We start from the raw sequence: 19,328 nt of genomic DNA, 5'->3' as shown, positions 1-19,328 counted from the left end.
GGTTTCGTAATGGCAGAAGTATCCTCTCCTCGCGGTTTTGTTTCATCACCAGAAATGAGGAAGGGGGTATATGAGTGAAAAAAGTGACGCACCCAGAAGGAGAGGAGCGACCGAAGTGAAGTTTCAAGGGTTGAGGGGATATGTGAATTTATGGTAGTTTTTGCAAAGTCGAGACAGATTTACAAAGAAATCTACGGTAGGAGCCCACTTGTCAGTATGACTTTACCCGCCACCACTCTACGTGGATACGCGCTAGTAGTATGATGATAATGTTTCGTTTTTGGGGCATTCAGCTGCGCGGTTATCAGCTCCAGTACAAATTCCCAAGCTTTACACAGTCCAGTCTCGCTACTTTCACAAATGATGATGAAATGATGAGGAAAACACCCATTCCCCGGGCAGAGAAAATCCCCAACACGGCCGGGAATCGGACCCGTGGCCCCGTGGTCCAGAGGCAGCAATGCTAGCCACTAGACTGCGAGCTACAGACTACACGCTAGTATGAATGCATAAGTCCATGGCATCCCCTCCCGGAGCGAGCTGGCCCATTTTGGAGTCGACATCCATGGCGACCCGGCGTATGTTCTATTGGGGACAGATCTGGGGGTGTAATCGACGTCGGCCCTCCGCGGCGATGTAGAACTGATATTCATTGCCGAACACAAAGCGACCCCTTCTAGCACCAGTCTACGCCTCCCGATGACGACACCACTCCAGACACAGACCTTTGTGCTGTGGTATAACGGCAGCGTAGACGTGGCACGGTAATTCCCTTACCTGACTGCTGCTAGTCTTCGATGAATGGTGTGGTACGGCAAAGAATATTGTAGGGAGTCCTTTACGGGGTCTCGGATGGCAAGCATTAATGTGAAGCGTTACGATGGACTTGGCGCACAATACTGTGATCCTCGTTTTGGTGATCAGACGTAGTCGTCCGAAATTTTGACAACGAGTATACCGTCCTCACGTTCCTTTGCAGCCAAATATTGGGTCATTGTCACATCCGAATGCCCCACAAATCTAGGTAGTCAACAATACGATTAGTCGGCTGATTAGAGACCTACAGTGAGGCCCCTTTCAGACTCTGCCACGTGCTGATAACGCCGCCTCAAAGGGTTACGCAGCATCTCTGTGTCCTTCAGTCATTACTCAACATCTGACGCTGTTCACGCCCCTTATATACCTCGCCAAGCCAGGTAAGAACACTAAACACGAAAACAGTAATGCAATCTAGTCGTCGTTCTGCGTGTCACAGAGAATTGCGAACCTAATCATTTACATACCCGCCGATCTCATACACGTGTACGAAGTTAATTTGACAGTCGACAGTACCTTAGATTTTCCCGCATCCATCCCTTTACCATCCGCACTGAATTCATTGCATTACGGTATGATACCAGTGATTCATCCTTCCTCAGAACCTGAAAGATAGCGATTTGTTGTACGCAGAGGAGCCAGAGGAACTGGTACACCTGTCTAATATCGCGTAAGGACCCCGCGAGCAACGCAGAAGTGCAGCAACACGACGTGGCATTCAGTCGTCTGATATCTGAAGTAGTGCTGGAGGGAACTGACACCATGAACCCTGCAGGACTGTCCATAAATCCGTAAGGGTACTGGAGATCTCTTCTGAACAGCACGTTGCAAGTCATCCCAGATATACTCAATAATGTTCATGTCTGGAGAGTTTGGTGGCCAGCGAAAGTGATTAAACTCAGAAAAGTGTTCCTGGAGCCACTCTGTAGCAATTCTGGACGTGTTGAGTGTGCATTGTCCTGGTGGAATTGCCAGAGTCTGTCAGAAGCCACAATGGACATGAATGGATGCAGATGATCAGACAGGAAGCTTACATACGTGTCACCCGTTAGAGTCGTATCTAGAAGTATCATGGGTCTGATATAACTCCAATTCCACACGCCCCACAACATTACAGAGCCTCCACCAACTTGAACAGTCCCCTGCAGACATGCAGGTTTCATGGATTCATGAAGTTGTCTACAAGCCCGTACACGTCCATCCGCTCGATACAATTTGAAACGAGACTCGTCCGACCAGGCAACATGTTTCCAATCATCAAGAGTCCCATGTCGGTGCTGACGGACCCAGGCGAGGCGTAAAGCTTTGTGTCGTGCAGTCATCAAGAGCACACGAGTGGAGCTTCGGCTCCGAAAGCCTACATCGATGATGTTTTGTAGAATGGTTCACACGTTGACACTTGTTGATGGCCTGTCATTGAAATCTGCTGAAATTTGTAGAGTGGTTGCACTTCTGTCACGTTGAACGATTATTTTCAATCGTCGTTGGTCCCGTTCTTCCAGGATACTTTTCCGTTTTTCGGCCGCAGCGAGTCGGAGATTTGATGTTTTACCGGATTCATGATAGTCACGGTACACTCGTGAAATGATTAAACGAGGGAATCCCCAATTCATCCCTACCTCGGTGATGCTATGTCCCATAACTCGTGCGCCGACTATAACACCACGTTCAAACTCACTTATGTCTCGATAATCGGCCATTGTAGCAGCAGCAACCGATCTAACAACTGCGTTAGACACTTGTCGTCTTATATAGGCGTTGCCGACGGCAGCACCATGTTCTGCCTGTTTACATATCTCTGTACATATGCCTATACCAGTTTCTTTGGCTCTTCAGTGTGTTTGTACGTCGTGTTGGCATGTTGTGATCCGGTCTCCAGAAAGGTTATACACCACAATAGCCATCACGTACTCTTGGAACTCTTCATTTGCAGTAATGGCGTTTTTGTAAAGAATATAGTTAAAATAATCTCACATACGGATGGAATTTTAATCAACAAATCTCGCAGTCATGGAAATACTGGGGTGTCAGTTTGGTAGCGTATATTAAAGGTATTTGTGATCAAAAACTTTCTGTTTTGGTCAGTGTGTATATGTAACACTTGTCTGATATTCTTACTTTTGTATGTTGCTTCTAATTATATTAAATAGTTTAAGAATTTTGTTGCATACATACGTTTAATACTATACAATAAATAAGACGAACTGTAGTACTGTTGTAGTTGCAACATGGTCCAAATCCTTGGTAAATTTCTAGAAACATTTGTTTCCTGGTTTGGCTATTTTTCCCTTTTGTTAATTTTATCTTTATTTTGTACACTACGACGTTTCGGCCGTTTAGACATTCACAGGTTTATTCTATCTTTGACTTGTTTTCCACGAGTTCAGAGCCCTCTCCCACCAGTAAATTTCAAAAATACATAAAATAGACACTAGTACATAGCTCGTCTTCATGCTATTGCTTCAACACAACCACATATCAGGGCCGTCCGTTCCACCACGCAATGTCCATGAAATTAGATGACTATAACCCAAAACATACGCGTTTAAGAGGTTAAGAAACTTGCTTCAAAATGGCTACACAGCCAAAAGGTCGTAGTACACAAAACAAAAATTTTAAACGAAGTTGGCATTTTGCACGCTTGCTGTATTAATGTTATTTGTCGGTGGCTAGTTTCAGCCTTCTAGGTCATTCTCAAGTGAGTTTGTGGTTCTGTACAAAACAGGTTATGCTACGTTAACGAATAGAAATGCAGTGATGTGAATGTAAACTTATTTTAAACACATTACATGTATCAGAAATCTGTTGTTGTTGTTGTTGTTGTTGTTGTTTTCGGTCCAAAGACTGGTTTGATGCAACACTGCACGATACTGCGTCGTGTGCAGGCCTCTTCATCTCCGAGTAACTACTGCAACCTACATCTTTCTGCATCTGATTACTGTATTCATCTCTTGATCTCTACGATTTTTACCCTTCACGCTTACATCTAGTTCTAAACTGGTGATCTCTTGATGCCTCAGAATGTATTCTACCAACGAATTCCTTCTTCTATTCAAGCTGTGCCACAAAATCGTCTTCTCCCCAATTCTATTCGGCACCTCCTCATTAGTTACGTGATCAACCCATCTAATCTACAGCACTTCTGTAGCACCACATTTCAAAATCTTATATTCTCTTCTTGTGTAAACTGTTTATCGCCCATGTTTCACTTCAATACATGGTACACTCCATACAAATACTTTCAGAAAAGACTCCCTGACACTGAAATCCGTACTGGATGTGAACAAATTTCTCTTCTTCAGAAACAGTTTTCTTGCCATCATCAGTCTACATTTCATATTCTCCCTAATTTCAACCATCATCAGTTATTTTTCTGCCTAAATCGCAAAACTCATCCACTACTTTAAATGTCTCATTTCCTAATCCAATTCCCTCATCATGACCTGATTTAATTCGACTACATTCCAGCATTCTCGTTTTGCTTTTGTTGATGTTTATTTTATATCCACCTTTCAAGAAACTTTCCGATCCGTTCAATTGCTCTTTTAAGTCCTTAGCTGTCTCTAACAGAATTAAAATAACATCGGCAAACCTCAAAAATTTTATTTCTTCTCCCTAGACTTTAATTCCTACTCCAAATTTTTCTATCGTTTCCTTTACAGCTTGCTCATAATACAAATTGAATAACAGCGGAGATAGGCTGCAACCTTGTCTCACTTCCTTTTCAAACATTGCTCCACTTTCCTGCCCCTCTATTCTTATAACTGCCATCTGCTTTCCGTACAAACTGACATTCTTTCGCTCTCTGTATTTTACCCTTGCCATATTTAGAATCTGAAGCAGAGTATTCCAGTCAACATCGTTAAAAGGTTACTCTAAGTCTACAAATGCTGTAAACGAAGGTTTGCCTTTCCTTAACCTATCTTCTATGAGAAGTGATAGTGTTAGTATTGCCTCGCGTGTTCCTACATTTCTCCGGAATCCAAACTGATCTTCCCCGAGGTCGGGATCTACCAGTTTTTCAATTCGTCTCTAAAGAATACGTGTTGGTATTTTCCAGCCGTATACTATTAAACTTATAGTTCTGCAATTTTCACATCTGTCAGCACTTTCCTTATTTGGAATTGGTATTTTTTTTAGTGTTCTTGAAGTCTGAGGTGTTTCACCCGTCTCATATATCTTGCTTAGCAGATGGAAGAATTTTGTCACGGCTGGCTCTCCAAAGGCTATCAGTACTTTTGACGGAATGTTCTATATTACGGGCCCTTGTATCGACTCAGGTCTTTCAGTGCTCCGTCAAATTCTTCACGTAGTATCATATCTCCATCTCATCTTCATCTACGTCCTCTTCCATTTCCATAATCGGCCCTCTAGTATATCTCCCTTGTATAGACCCTCCATATAGTCCTTCCACCGTTCTGCTTTCCCTTCTTTGCTTAGGATTAGCTTTCCATCTGAGCTCTTGGTATTCATACAGGTGGTTCACTTTTCCCCAAAGATCTCTTTAATTTTCCTGCGGGCGGCATTTATCTTACCCCTAGTGATACATGCTTCTACGTCCTTACATTTGTCCTCTAGCCATACCTGCTTAGCCATTTTGCATTCTCTGTCGACCTCATTTTTGAGACTTTTGTATTCCCTTTTAACCTGCTTCATTTACTGCATTTTTATATTTTCACCGTTCATCAGTTAAATTCAATATCCCTTTTATTACCCAAGGATTTCTATTAGCCCTCTTCCTTTCACCTACTTGATCCTCTGCTGGTTAAAAAGTATGACTTACGTACTGCAATATCAGCATCTTTCAGTTTATGTTTTCTATTAGTTTCGGTTCACAAATGCTGTCCTGCTGGTGGACAGCTTGACATTTATAAAGGCGTTATACTGAACAAAGAGTAAAGCCCAGTTTCATTTGGATGGGTTCATCAATAAGCAACACTAGCGCGTTTGGGAAACTGAGAATCCGCATTTTGCGATCGAGAAGTCTCTTCGCCCTCAACGGGTGACGGTGTGGTGTGCAATGTCTAGTCAGCGAATAATCGCTGCGATTTTCCTTGATGACACGTTGACTACCGAAGGGTACGTGAAGGTTTTGGAAGATGCTTCCATTCCCTTTATTCAAAGTGATCCTGACTTCGACAATACGTGGCTCATGCAAGACGGAGATCGACCAATCGAAGTAGGTGAGTGTTTGATGTTTTGGAGGAACACTTTGGTGACCGCATTCTGGCTCTGGGGTACCCAGAAGCCACTTGCATGGACCTCGATTGGTCACCATATTTCCCTGATTTGACCACATGCGACACCTTTTTGTGGGGCTCTATTAACGACAAGGTGTACAGCAATAACCCAGAAACCATTGATTTGCTGAAAACAGCCATTCAGGAGGTCACTGACAGCATCGGGGCATGCAGAATTTCGCTATTCGTCTGCGCCATATCATCGTCAATGATGGCAGCCATTTCGAAAATGTCAATAACCTAAATCCGAATATCTGTAGTGACGTTTACCGTTTTAATATGGTGTGTCCACGCCGTAGTTTGTAACTAATTTACGTTTTTTCATCTAGTTCAATAACTGTTACCCTGTATCAAATCCACTGAACTGTAAACTATTTATCTCTTACGAAATCGTTTTCAGAACAGGAGGCTCCATTCAGAGTTTCTAAATAAATAGGCAAATCTTCTGTCCCTGTCACATGTTTCGACATAAACTGCGATGTGCTGAAAGTAGTGCAATGCTGCGTAGGCCTTGTGGATGGTGGTTGGACCAAACTCATTTTCAGAACTATTGTTGTTTGTGTCAACTGCACTGAATAAGATCAGAGATGGATTTTGTCGTGCAGACAATGTTGATTACTGATCCAGTACTGGTACATGTCTCTCTAAACGGCATCTTTAGAATCCCTGTCTACATCTCAAATGGTATAGGTGAACTTTCTCGAGTCAGATACTCTTAAAGCAAAACTCCATGTCCCAACTGAGTGATAAACATCACATTCCCTTAATCTTCTGCAGACTGATATTCGCTGCAAATATACTAATGGAAGTATGGTGTAAAATTAGTATTGCTGAAGAATGCTCCCGAAATAGAATCTTTTCATGTCGCTTTTGTGAATGAAACGTGATGTGTGTCTTTCTTCCCTGTCTGCCATGCTGACGGTTTCACTTAGAATCAAAAGAAATGAGCTATAGTTGAAAAAAAAAAAAAACAGGAGATAGGAATATACCAGCTGGATTAGATCATGGAGGGACAGTGATTACGAAATCAGATATTGGATTGAAGGAAGGAGGATTTGGAGTGTAACGTCCAGTCGATGATGTTTGATGGGGTTCGTAGGGTGCCCAACTGCGCAGTCTTCAGCACCTGTACTCAGCCCTAGTTTTTACAGAGTCCAATGTTTTTACACAGTCGAATCTAGCCACTGTTACGAATGATGATGATGAAATGATGAGGACAACACAAACATCCAGTCCTCGGTAGAGAAAATCCACAACCAGGCCGGTAATCGAACCCGGGATCCCATGATCCACGGGCAGCAACGCTAGCCACTAGACCACGAGCTGCGTACACGTCCAGTCGAGATCGATGTCATTAGAGACGGAGCACAAGCTTAGAATGTTTCAAGGATGGGATAGGGAATCGCTCGTATCCTTTCAAAGGAACAAACCCAGCATTTGCTTGAGATTTATGAAAATCATGGAAAAACTAAATCTGGATAGCCAAACGCGTATTTGAACCTTCGTCCTCCCGCATGCGAGTCTACTGTCCTAACCTCTGCGCCACCGCGCTCGGGGATCTTGTAGTGAAAGAAGCAGATAGAGACCCAAATTACAACTGCGTAATGATGAAGAGTAAGCTGCATTTGAACAACGTTGCAAGGAAAAATCAACGTGGAACGGAATACTGAAATACTAAGAAATGATGAAGTGCGTTTAAATTTCTGAGGCGATAGATACTGCGATAATGAATACCACAGTCGATAATTCAGTCGAAGAAGAATGGACAACTCTAAATGAAGAAATCGTAGAAGTTGGACCAATAGAAGTAGGTACAAGACAGGTAAATGCGAAGAAACCTTCGGTAACTGACGGAATGCTTCATTTAATCGACGAGAGAAGAAAGTACAAACGTGCTGAGAAAAATACATAAAATACATCGGCAAATTCACTTATGAATAAAATAAATGGGAAGTGCAGGGAAGCTAAAACGAAATGGCTCCAGGAAAAATCAAAAGAAATCGAAAGAGATATGGTCGTCAGAGGGATAGATTTAGCATGTTCGGTAACATTAACGGTGAATTAGGAATCTTGTGTTTGCAACGTAGAAGACGTGGTGAAACCTTTTGGTATGTAAGACAAGTTCCTTTGTTTTTCTTTTTTTAAAAAAGGAACATCTCTGTGGATGCTGGTGATCTTCCTGCAAACAGTGCGGCAACGTCGAGGAAAGGAGAATGCCGTTCGGTTCTATTTCCACCGTAAACTGTGTACTTCTGCGAGTTGAAGTGCTCGTGGAATATTTCGAGTTCTTCTTCTTCATACGGCCATACGACGGAAGTGTCGTCAGCATAGTGGAGCCGGTATTTTGGGTGCAACGTTGCGGAGTGAAGTGGCTATTCTTCGAGCGCTGCCATAAAGGGGACCGCTACTACTCGTACCCCATTGCTATTCTGTCCAGCCACTCATAAAATTTGCCTTTCCACTTGAAATAAGTGGTCGTTATATTCCGTCGCACGAGCTTACAGACATCTGGTGTCATACGCTACCGAAAAATATTCACCGTCTTTTCTACTGGTGCATATGTGAGCAGCAGCGTCATGCTAAAGCTCCCCATAAGATATCTGGCCCAAATGAACTACTCCTCTATGATGATGATGAAATGTACAGAAAATTTGGCATCTAAAGTGTGTAACGTATCTTCCGTTGCAGTTTTGGGGATGACCACTTCTGTCATTTCCAACCATGGCAAATAGTCGAACTTTTTATCGAATGTTCATAACATGATGTAGTAGGGGAACCTTGAAATTTTTGTGATATCATTACCAGTTAACGAGATTCGGGGATTCAAAGTGACTGTTCTTGTGCACGTAATATCCTGTTAACTGTCGTAATGAAAACATGGCAAGGGTTCTAGGGTCATCCCAAGGGTTTTGGAAATCACCGAACTAAAGGATGTTTTTAGCCAGCTTCTATCACTAACAAAAGCTTGTGACGCACTGCATCTGTATAATGGGCACTTCAAGCGTATACAGATATTCCCGAAGTGGTTCTCCAGTGACAAAAGTGGCCTAAACAGGGTCTTAACGCGACTGAAGAAACTCAAGGGGCTCCGGAAAGGCTCAAAATCATGAAAAGTTCAATTTTTACTTTTTTGCGTTTTATGAATCTGCAGACTATTACCTTTTAATATTTATATAATTTATTCAATTCCGAAGACAACAACTATTTTTAAATTTTTTTTGAAATGTGTTCTACATGGGCGTGACCCACTGTGGCGCTGTTAAACTGCTGTCAAATGGTGTTATTATTAACGTCCGTGTTCATCAGGTACATTTTAGTGATGTGAGATAAAGTATGTGTTGTGGCTAACCTGTGATGGTTCAATATATATTGCTGGTGTGATTGTCGATTGTTTCATGTTTATTTACTCTGTCGTTATCTCGAAAATATTCGTAATTAATTCTGTTTCTTGAGTCTCTGTTTTGTTGAAGTATAATAATGAGTAAAAGTAAAGTTATTAGAAATCCTCTGAAGGATTTTAAGAAAAGGAGAAATGTTGGAAAGCCAAAGGTATGTGTTATTACTGTAAACAATAAAGACGATAACCAAGTGAGTGGACCTAACCTCTCAAGTACACCTGCCCATAGCAGTCAAAGTGGGAAAGAAAATACTTCACAGAAGAAGCTTGGTTCAATGAGTGAAAACTATGAATGTTTTATGGGCGAATCGGATGTGAATGAAATATTTGATATGTTGGTTCTCAAAGGAATTTTTCCAAACTGTGTAAGATGTATTCATTGTAGTGAAGTTGGTCTGGAACTCTCCATAATAAAGCACGTAGGACTTGCTAGTAAAATACAACTGAAATGTGATAAGTGTTCATACATGACCACCTTTTGGAACAGTGTTGCAGTAACTGCAACTGAAGAAAATGGTAGCAAAATCTACGAACACAACAACGAGCGATGCTTGCTTTATCCAAGAAACGCCTTCGGGCTGCAGACAGGGCTGTAAAGAGTCTAGAAATACAAGCAAGAGTGCCGGCCGAAGTGGCCGTGCGGTTAAAGGCGCTGCAGTCTGGAACCGCAAGACTGCTACGGTCGCAGGTTCGAATCCTGCCTCGGGCATGGATGTTTGTGATGTCTTTAGGTTAGTTAGGTTTAACTAGTTCTAAGTTCTAGGGGACTAATGACCTCAGCAGTTGAGTCCCATAGTGCTCAGAGCCATTTGAACCATTTGAACAAGCAAGAGTAAACAGGAGGGGGAACAAGAGGAAGCTGGAGGAGGAGTTTGCAGAGGATGAAGATAATCCATCCTATGGACCTGGAATGCACTAAAAAGTTAATCCAATCTTTGTCGCTCGATTCCCAAAACTTTTATTTTCTCATACTAATTACATGTTTTCTAAGGATCTTCCAAACATATTTGTTTCAAACTTTCAGTAAATGTTACACAGTACCTTCTGCATAATTTAACACAGCATTTTTCCAAAAAACTGTATATTTTTGAATATATAAATAAAAAATTGCAAAAAAATGTTGTGAATTTTCATTACAATTGAAAAAAAAATCATGTTTAACAACTGAACTAAAATTTTGTAAAATCCCTGTGTTAAGTTGTAGCCCATATTCCAATAAATAATCTGTAAAAAGTTCAACTTCCTACCTCAAATACTTTGTGAGGAAAGATGTAATTTATAAGCGTTATTTTAACATTGCAAGTATAGGGCGTTCAGGAGCCCCTTAAGATGACTGTAGACAATTACTTAAACCTGGAAGGACTGCAAATTCAGTAAAATGTTTGTAGTAACATTTTTATTCTTGTAAGATATAAATCATAAGGCGAGTGTTTTCGATGAACTATGACTGACGAGCAAAATATCCAGAAAACATGTAAAGTGAAGGGTTTTGTGTTTACCATATACTATGCGTACTTATTTGTTGTTTATATGTAACAAAGTACTCTGAGGAGCGAAGAAATTGGTACAACTGCCTAATATCGCCTAGGGCCTCCGGGAGCACGTGATATGCACTCGACTAATGTCTGAAGTAGTGCTGGAGGGAATTACACCGTGAATCCTGTAGGGCTATCCATAAATCCGTAAGACTACAAGGAGATGGAGATCTGTTATGAACAGCACGTTGCAAGGTATCCCAGATATGCTCAATAATGTTCATGTCTGGGGAGTTCGGTGGACAGCGGAAGTGTTTGAACTCAGTAGAGTGTTCCTGGAGCCACTCTGTAGCAATACTGGCTGTTTGGGGTGTCGCATTGTCCTACTGGAATTGCAAAAGTCCGCCTGAATGCACAATGGACATGAATGAATGCAGGATACAATATAAGATGCTTATCTAAATGTCACCTGTCAGGGTCGTACCTAGACGTATTAGGCGTCCCATATCACTTCAACCGCACATGACCCACACCATTACAGAGCCTCCACCAGCTTGAGCAATCCCCTGGTGACATGTAGGGTTCATGGATTTATGAGGTTGTCTCCATACCCGTTCACGTCTATCCGCTCGATAAAATTTGAAACGAGACTCGTCCGACCAGGCAACAAGTTTCCAGTTATCAACAGTCCAACGTCGGTGTTGACGGGCCCAGGCGAGGTGTAAAGCTTTGCGTCGTGCAGTCATCGAGGGTACACGAGTGGGCTTCCTTCCCGAAAGTCCATATCAATGACGTTTTGTTGAACGGCTCGCACGCTGGCACTTGTTGATGGCCCAGCATTGAAATCTGCAGAAATTTGTGGAAAGGTTGCGCTTCTGTTACGTTGAACAATTCTCTTCAGTATCTGTTGGTCCATTACAGCAGGGGACATCGGCTGGCACGTACTTTTCAGTTCAATAAACTTTACCAACAGCCGTACACTTTAAGATATTTTATTTTATTTCGAAAGCAACGAATTTCAGCAATTCATTTTGCCATCTTCAGGCCCCATACGCTTTTTACGAATCAACGAGTTTATCGTATAGCGCTATAAAACTGGATATCGTGAATCACAATCGTTGTGCAGCTGATTGTCATGCTGAACGAGACGACGCTCCAGATGTGGACGAACTCTTCGAATTCGGAACTCGATTACAATACGCTGTTATTATTATTATGTTAGATGCTACCATGTTACACGCTATCATTCCGAGCCTTCTAGTGGTAGAGGGCTGAAAATTTCTACATACGAAGAAAAGAGTTGTAGAATGTTAGCACTGTTTTCCTTTATTTAAAAAGCGTTAAGAGTTTTCCCACAAAAGCGTCGAAAGCACTACTTTTCAGTCGCTCTCCTAGATTAGGAAGCCATAAACTGAGAGTAGTAGTTGTGGTCTGCTATTTGGGAGCAAATTAACTTATTGTGGGCAAAATACAGAACATATAAAACGTAGACTGGCCATGACAAGGAAAGCGTTTCTGAAGAAGTGAAATTTGGTAACAACGAATATAGATTTAAGTATTAGGAAGTCTTTCCCGGAACCGTGAGACTGTTACCGTCGCAGGTTCGAATCCTGCGTCGGACATGGATGTGGGTGATGTCCTTAGGTTAGTTAGGTTTAAGTAGTTCTAAGTTCTAGGGGACTAATGACCTCAGATGTTAAGCCCCATAGTGCTCCGAGCCATTTGAAGTCTTTCATGAAAGTATTGTCTAGAGTGTAGCTTTACATGGACGTGGAATGTGGACGATGAACATTTAAGACAATGAAGGAATAGAAGCTTTTGAAATCTGGTGGTACAGAAGAATGCTCAAGTTTAAATGGATAGGACACGTAGCAAACGAGGAGATACTGAACAGAACTGGGAAGACAAGAAATTTGTGACATAACTTGACTATAAGAAGCAATCGGCTGATGAGACTCATTTTGAGACATCAGGGGGAAACTAGTGTAGTACTGAAGTGAAGCACAAGGGTGAAAACAGTAGAGGGAGACCAAGAAGTGACTTAAGTAAGCAGGATCAAAAGGATGTAAGTTGCAATAGTTATTCGGAGATGAAGAGGATTGCACAGATTAGAGTAGCGTGGAGAATTGCGTCATGCCAGTCTTCGAACTGAAGATCACAGCAACAAACAACAACAACAACACGCGTTTCTCTGTAGATACGTTCCCGCTGTTATTTTTACAAGCCCAGTATAATGTTATAGTGTTAAGGGGGCAGGTAAGAAAGTGACGAAACACTCTAATAGTGTCGGAGGATAAGTTCGTTTCAGAAAAACATAGGTCTGGTGCATATTTGCTACTAAAAAAAAAATTCTTTAATTCTGAAAATCTAGCCGGCCGGTGAGGCCGAGTGTTTCCAGGCGCTTCAGTCTGGAACCGCGCGACCGCTACGGCCGAGGGTTCGAATCCTGCCTCGGGCATGGATGTGTGTGATGTTAGTTAGGTTTAAGTAGTTCTATGTTATAGGGGACTAATGACCTCAGATGAAGTCCCATAGTGCTCAGAGCCATTTGAACCATTTTGAAAATCTCTGTTATTATATTAAATTATCGCAATGCGTTGATTCTTTTACCCATATTTCTAAGTGTTTTTATTGAGAAAATTGGCTAATGTGGAATGTTGGGAAAAATGGGTATAACCGTAGACTGCAGTGGTGTATTGACAGAAGGCACATGTTGGCAAGACTGTTTCGACTGCGCTGCAAAATTTTCGTCGAGAAACCTTTAGACATCCTCCATACATCCTCCTAATCTCTTCCCATACAATTCCCTTCATTTTGTAGCTCTGAAGAAAGACATTCGTGGACGTCGATTTGGTGCGGACGAAGAAGTACACGCCTGGGTCCAAACATGATTCCGTAGGCCACCGTTAACACTTTTCCACGAAGGCGTTGATAGCCTAGTCTCACAGTGGTATGAATGTGTTATAGATATGGCGATACCTACTTTCCTCCACGTGTTTCGCTTTCATTTGACTGCCCCTTACATCACACATCACTGCTCCAGAGGCAAGGCGGGGCATGAGGTTACACCGTGGTCCTGAGATAAGAGCTTTATCTGTCTTTGAAACGTCACAGATGCTCTACATCCGCACACCTCTGCAGCGGGGCTCAGCTCAGAGGTAAGCCAGTTATGATCCTGGTAGTGGATGAAATTTTCACTGTCTGTATTTGGCCTACAAGGTGAGGAGAGATTCTGGCCTAAAGTTCCCGATCACCCGTCCAAGCCTCTCCGCATTACCCCATGAAATGAGGGCGTGTTAGAGTGATGATGGTGATCCCTTCGTCAGATCATGACGTTGGGCTTGGCAGAAACGGTGTTTGGATGGGTTGAGGTTGGGTTGATTTAGGGGAAGATACCAAACAGCGTTGTCATCGGTCCCATCGGATTAGGGAAAGATGGGGAAGGAAGTCGGCCGTGTCTTGTCAAAGGAACCATCCCGGCATTTGCCTGAAGTGATTTAGGAAAATCACGGAAAACCTGAATCAGGTTGGCCGGACGCGGGATTGAACCGCTGTCCTCCCAAATGCGAGTCCAGTGTGCTAATAACAAACACCTTCGTGCTTTTTGAGAGGAGTAGCCTGTGTGCTGGGACTGTATTTCGGCCCTCCTACTCTGATCATCATCATATGACCCGAACGTAACACTCACTATAACGCACCATTACACTCACCTACATGCCACAAATACACGTGCGCGAAAACTCTCACATATCCGCAAGGAAAGGGGGCAATGAGAGCAGGAAGATCATTCTTTCCGCTAGGTGGCTGAACCCACCCCACAGGATATCCTATCCAACAGTGCCATACGACATTTAATGTAATTTAATTGATAAAATACGCTGCAAAATTCCACATACTCAAATGCCAAAATTTCCTTTCCCACTATTTTTAGACTTCGATGAGTGTAGTACAAGAATCCTGTACTGAACTTCGACCTTTGGTTATACGATCACAAATATCTGGCCGTTTCGTGATCGCACCCATAGCACACAGATAAAATTTAGCCATACAGCGTTCTGATGGACACTACAGAGTTCGAATGATTGAATGACTGAATGCAAACTGGGACTTAATTTTTCCCATCGGGAAGCTAGCTGCCTTTTAGCGTGCTTCTCTTTTTCCAAAGTAGTTTCATATGTATTATACGCGCAAGATAAGAAAAAAATTCTTATTTTCGCACTTGAAATAAAAGCTTCGAACTTTTCAGTCTGAATCACTTCGTATTCGATTCTTGCAGATAAAAATTTTCTTCGGTTTACAGATTAAATTTTGTACGATTTCATGAAGCGTGCACTTTTTCCACTCCCATTTTTCCATGTATTTCTTTAGTAATGTATAAATTCCCTTACAGTAACTGATTCTTTTGTCTGTGGAAAAAATTTCCGACGATCGTCTTTACGTCCGCGCGGCTCTTGCACCGCGTGCAGGTCCGTTTTTGTAAATACGCCAGTTACATTTAGAGCGGTCAGAACGAAATATCTTTAGAAATTTACCGACACGTTTCCTATCCCATTCGTTTAACTGATACATTGCTGTTGTCTATAGTTCAGTAGTTCCATTCATATACATGAATTTACGAGAAAGTACGTCTAAAAATTTGTCACGCTTCACGCATCAGATAATTGACGCTGGCGTTTTCTGTTGAAAACTGAATTTAGCATCACTGTGGATCTCCATAGAAAGCAGGAAAAAGCTGTAGTACCGTATCACCTGTGTTATCAGATAAGTCTTATTCAGAATGTTTTTTGAACCAACGCTGTCTTTCAAATAATTACCAACCATCTGAAAATAAAGTTACAAAATATTTCATTCCTTTTCCATTTTAACACAACCTTGAAAGAAACTTCCTTTTCATTGAGCGCTGTGATGTTAGCAGAGATTTTATACGTCTTCACCCTCGCGCTGCATTTCCACGAATATTTTTTCTGGATTCTTTGTAGCTTGCAATGTGTTCCTCCAAATATAAATGACTGTACATGGCTATTCAGCTACCCCTACACATGTCGTGTTAAGCACCCCGCAATTCTATATCTGTCTTCAAAAATCGCGCTTGACATTTACATATTCTTTCGCACGCTACACGTAAACAATTCGTCCTACAGAAAAAATGACCAAGATCTTTTTGTAGATTTACGTATTTAAGCTTTTTACTGGGATAAGTTTTCGCTGGACGCCATGGTTTTCGAGTTATTCAAGGAAACCGCACAAAAGCGACTCTCAAACGCACCTCCACCCCTACACTCATTCCTCACAAGACAGGATTTCTAGGATGCTGTTCGTGGCATTCCCTCTTATCAGCGTACAAAAACATCCGACTACACGAACTATTCCCGAAATTCGACCTTTCTTGTTCTCTATTGATTGGGCTATTACACCAGCAGCAAAGTCGTTTGTTTAGTTAACATTATTAATTTAAAAGTGCCCTTGTGGGTAATGAAAGGAAAACGACATTTGTAAACGTTACGCTAAAACTAATTACATTGACAATTCTAACCAAACTTAACCCTAACAAGCACAGTCGTTTCGTAGTCAGAATGCTTGACGAATACAACGATGTAATTGTTTATTTTATGCTGTTAAAATTCACTGGGAAATAGTTCGTGCAGCCGTAAATATTTGTGCAGTGGTTAGGAAGGTGTGCCATGAACTTCATACTTTGAATCACGACCGGTGGGGGCTGTGTGTGGATGTAGAGGTGGGTTTTTCTTGGGTAGCTGGAAAACTACGGCTCTAGAGAAAATATATCCCAGTACAAAAGTTAACTGCATTAAATTTACTGTAGGACTATAGGTTGCGCGTAGCGAGCGAAAGAATACGAAAATCTCATACCTGTCTTTTTTTTTTTTTTTTTTTTTTTTAACGTGAAATATAAATTTGCTGGTTGCATAAAACGACATCGGTAGAGGCTGTTGAACTACGACTGAAAAAGTATTTACTGCACTTTTTGACATAGTAAGTCAGGAAATTGATTTGATCTGCGAAAGGTGGCCTAGAAGTAGACCACTAACGACTTTTTTCTTCAGCAGCCATCCAGTCCCGGCATGTAGCACACAGCTTAAGGTATAATTTTTTTACGTACATGTTTCCTGCGTCGTCGTCTTACTGGCGATTAAGAAAAGATCCCTGTTTTCTGATACAACGTTCCACCGTCACGCTGGACGTGACCTCTGTAGTATGCCATGATTTTATGTATATATGGCTATAGCTGCGCTCACCAGCATGCAGTCGTGATTTCTCAGACCTCCCCCCCCCCTCCCCCCCCGCCTTACCGTACCCCTACGGATTAGCCGAATTCTCTGAAGTTCTCATCATTTAATACGACTCAGGGGGCATGTATGACTTCTGAGATTCCACAGAAACTTCAGAACAATCCCCCTCTCCCCCACCCACCATTCACGATGTGAAGCTTAGACTTGTTACTTCCCATCTTTGAACTATGCTTCATCAGACATGTGGTTTGTTGCTAGAATAACCTCTTAAAATTTATCTCCCCGCTAACAAATCTACCATTTTTGCCAGGAGTAGCAACATTTACGTTCGAATTGTTTTCCTTTTTTTCGTTCGTAGCTTGTTGGCTATATTACGTGCTAATATTTTGAGTGAAGCAGTGTTCTCTCATTGTAACACGAGGCATCAGTTGCAGAAATTTTGCCATGTTTTGCCGGTGGTGCGTCATTTGGAAGTGTATGTCTCTTTATCCCAGGCTGTTTCAGATTTTTGGTACTGTTGTGGCCAATCTGCTCATACAAATTCATGAAGCTTTAACAGCCTTCGTTACAGTCAATAAAATGGTGTGCCTACTGACAGAAAGAGGCAGTCTCGTGATTCCATATATTGTTGTGCAGAAGTGTGGAAGTAAACGCGAGAATAAAATTGCAGCAATCACCCGCCGCAATGAGAGTGACGATAAGCTAGTGCTGAGCACTCGCTATTACCTTGGATCACCGCACTGAGGTCAGACATACACTATGTGATCAAAAGTATCCAGGCACCTGGCTAAAATGACCTCCAGGTTGGTGGCACCCTCCATCGGTAATGCTGAAATTCAGTGCGGTGTTGGCCCACCATTAGCCTTGATGACAGCTTCCACTCTCGCAGGCATACGTTCAATCAGATACTGGAAGATTTCTTGGGGAATGGCAGCCCATTCTTCACGGAGATCTGCACTGAGGAGAGGTATCGATGTCGGTCGGTGAAGCCTGGCACGAAGTCGGCGTTCCAAAACATCACAAAGGTGTTCCATACGATTCTGTGCAGGCCATCCCATTACAGGAATGTTATTGTCGTGTAACCACTCCGCCACAGGCCGTGCATTATGAACAGGTGCTCGATCGTGTTGAAGGATGCAATCGCCATTCCCGAATTGTTCTTCAACAGTGGGAAGCAAGAAGGTGCTTAAAACATCAGTGTAGGCCTGTGCTATGATAGTTCCACGAAAAACAACAAGGGATGCAAGCCCCCTCCATGAAAAACGTGACCATACCATATCACCACCGCCTCAGAATTTTGCTGTTGGCACTACACACGCTGGCAGATGACGTTCACATGGCATTCACCACACCCACACCCTGCCATCGGATCGCCACATTAAGTACTGTTATTCGTCATTCCACACAATGTTTTCCCACTGTTCAATCGTCCAATGTTTACGCTCCTTACAACAAGCGTGGCGTCGTTTAGCATTTCCCGGCGTGATGTGTAGCTTACGCGCAGCCGCTGACCATCAAATCCAAGTTTTCTCACCTCCCGCCTAGTTGTCATAGTACTTGCAGTGGATCCTGATGCAGTATGGAATTCCTGTGTGACAGTCTGGATAGATGTCTGCCTGTTACACATTACGACCCTGTTCAACTGTTGGCTGTCTCTGTCACTCAACCAACGAGGTTGACCTGTACGCTTTTGCACTGTAAGTGTCACTTCACGGTTCCACATCACTGTCACGACGGAAGCAGTGGACCTAGGGATGTTTAGGAGTGTGAAAATCTCGCGTACAGACGTATGACACAAGTGACACCCAATGAGCTGACCACGTTCGAAGTCCATGATTTCCGAAGTCCATTCTGTTCTAAAAATGGTTCAAATGCCTCTGAGCACTATGGGACTTAACTTCTGAGGTCGTCAGTCCCCTATAACTTAGAACTACTTAAACCTAACTAACCTAAGGACAGCACACACATCCATGCCCGAGGCAGGATTCGAACCTGCGACCGTAGCAGTGGCGCGGCTCCAAACTGTAGCGCCTAGAACCGCTCGGCCACTCCGGCCGGCCGTTCTGTTCTCCCACGATTTCTAATGACTACTTTTGAGGTCGCTGATATGGAGTACCTGGCAGAAGGTGGCAGCTCAATGCACCTAATACGA

This window comes from Schistocerca serialis, chromosome 3 (genome assembly GCF_023864345.2).
Source record: "Schistocerca serialis cubense isolate TAMUIC-IGC-003099 chromosome 3, iqSchSeri2.2, whole genome shotgun sequence".
NCBI lineage: Eukaryota > Metazoa > Arthropoda > Insecta > Orthoptera > Acrididae > Schistocerca > Schistocerca serialis.
This window is presented reverse-complemented; position numbering follows the sequence as displayed.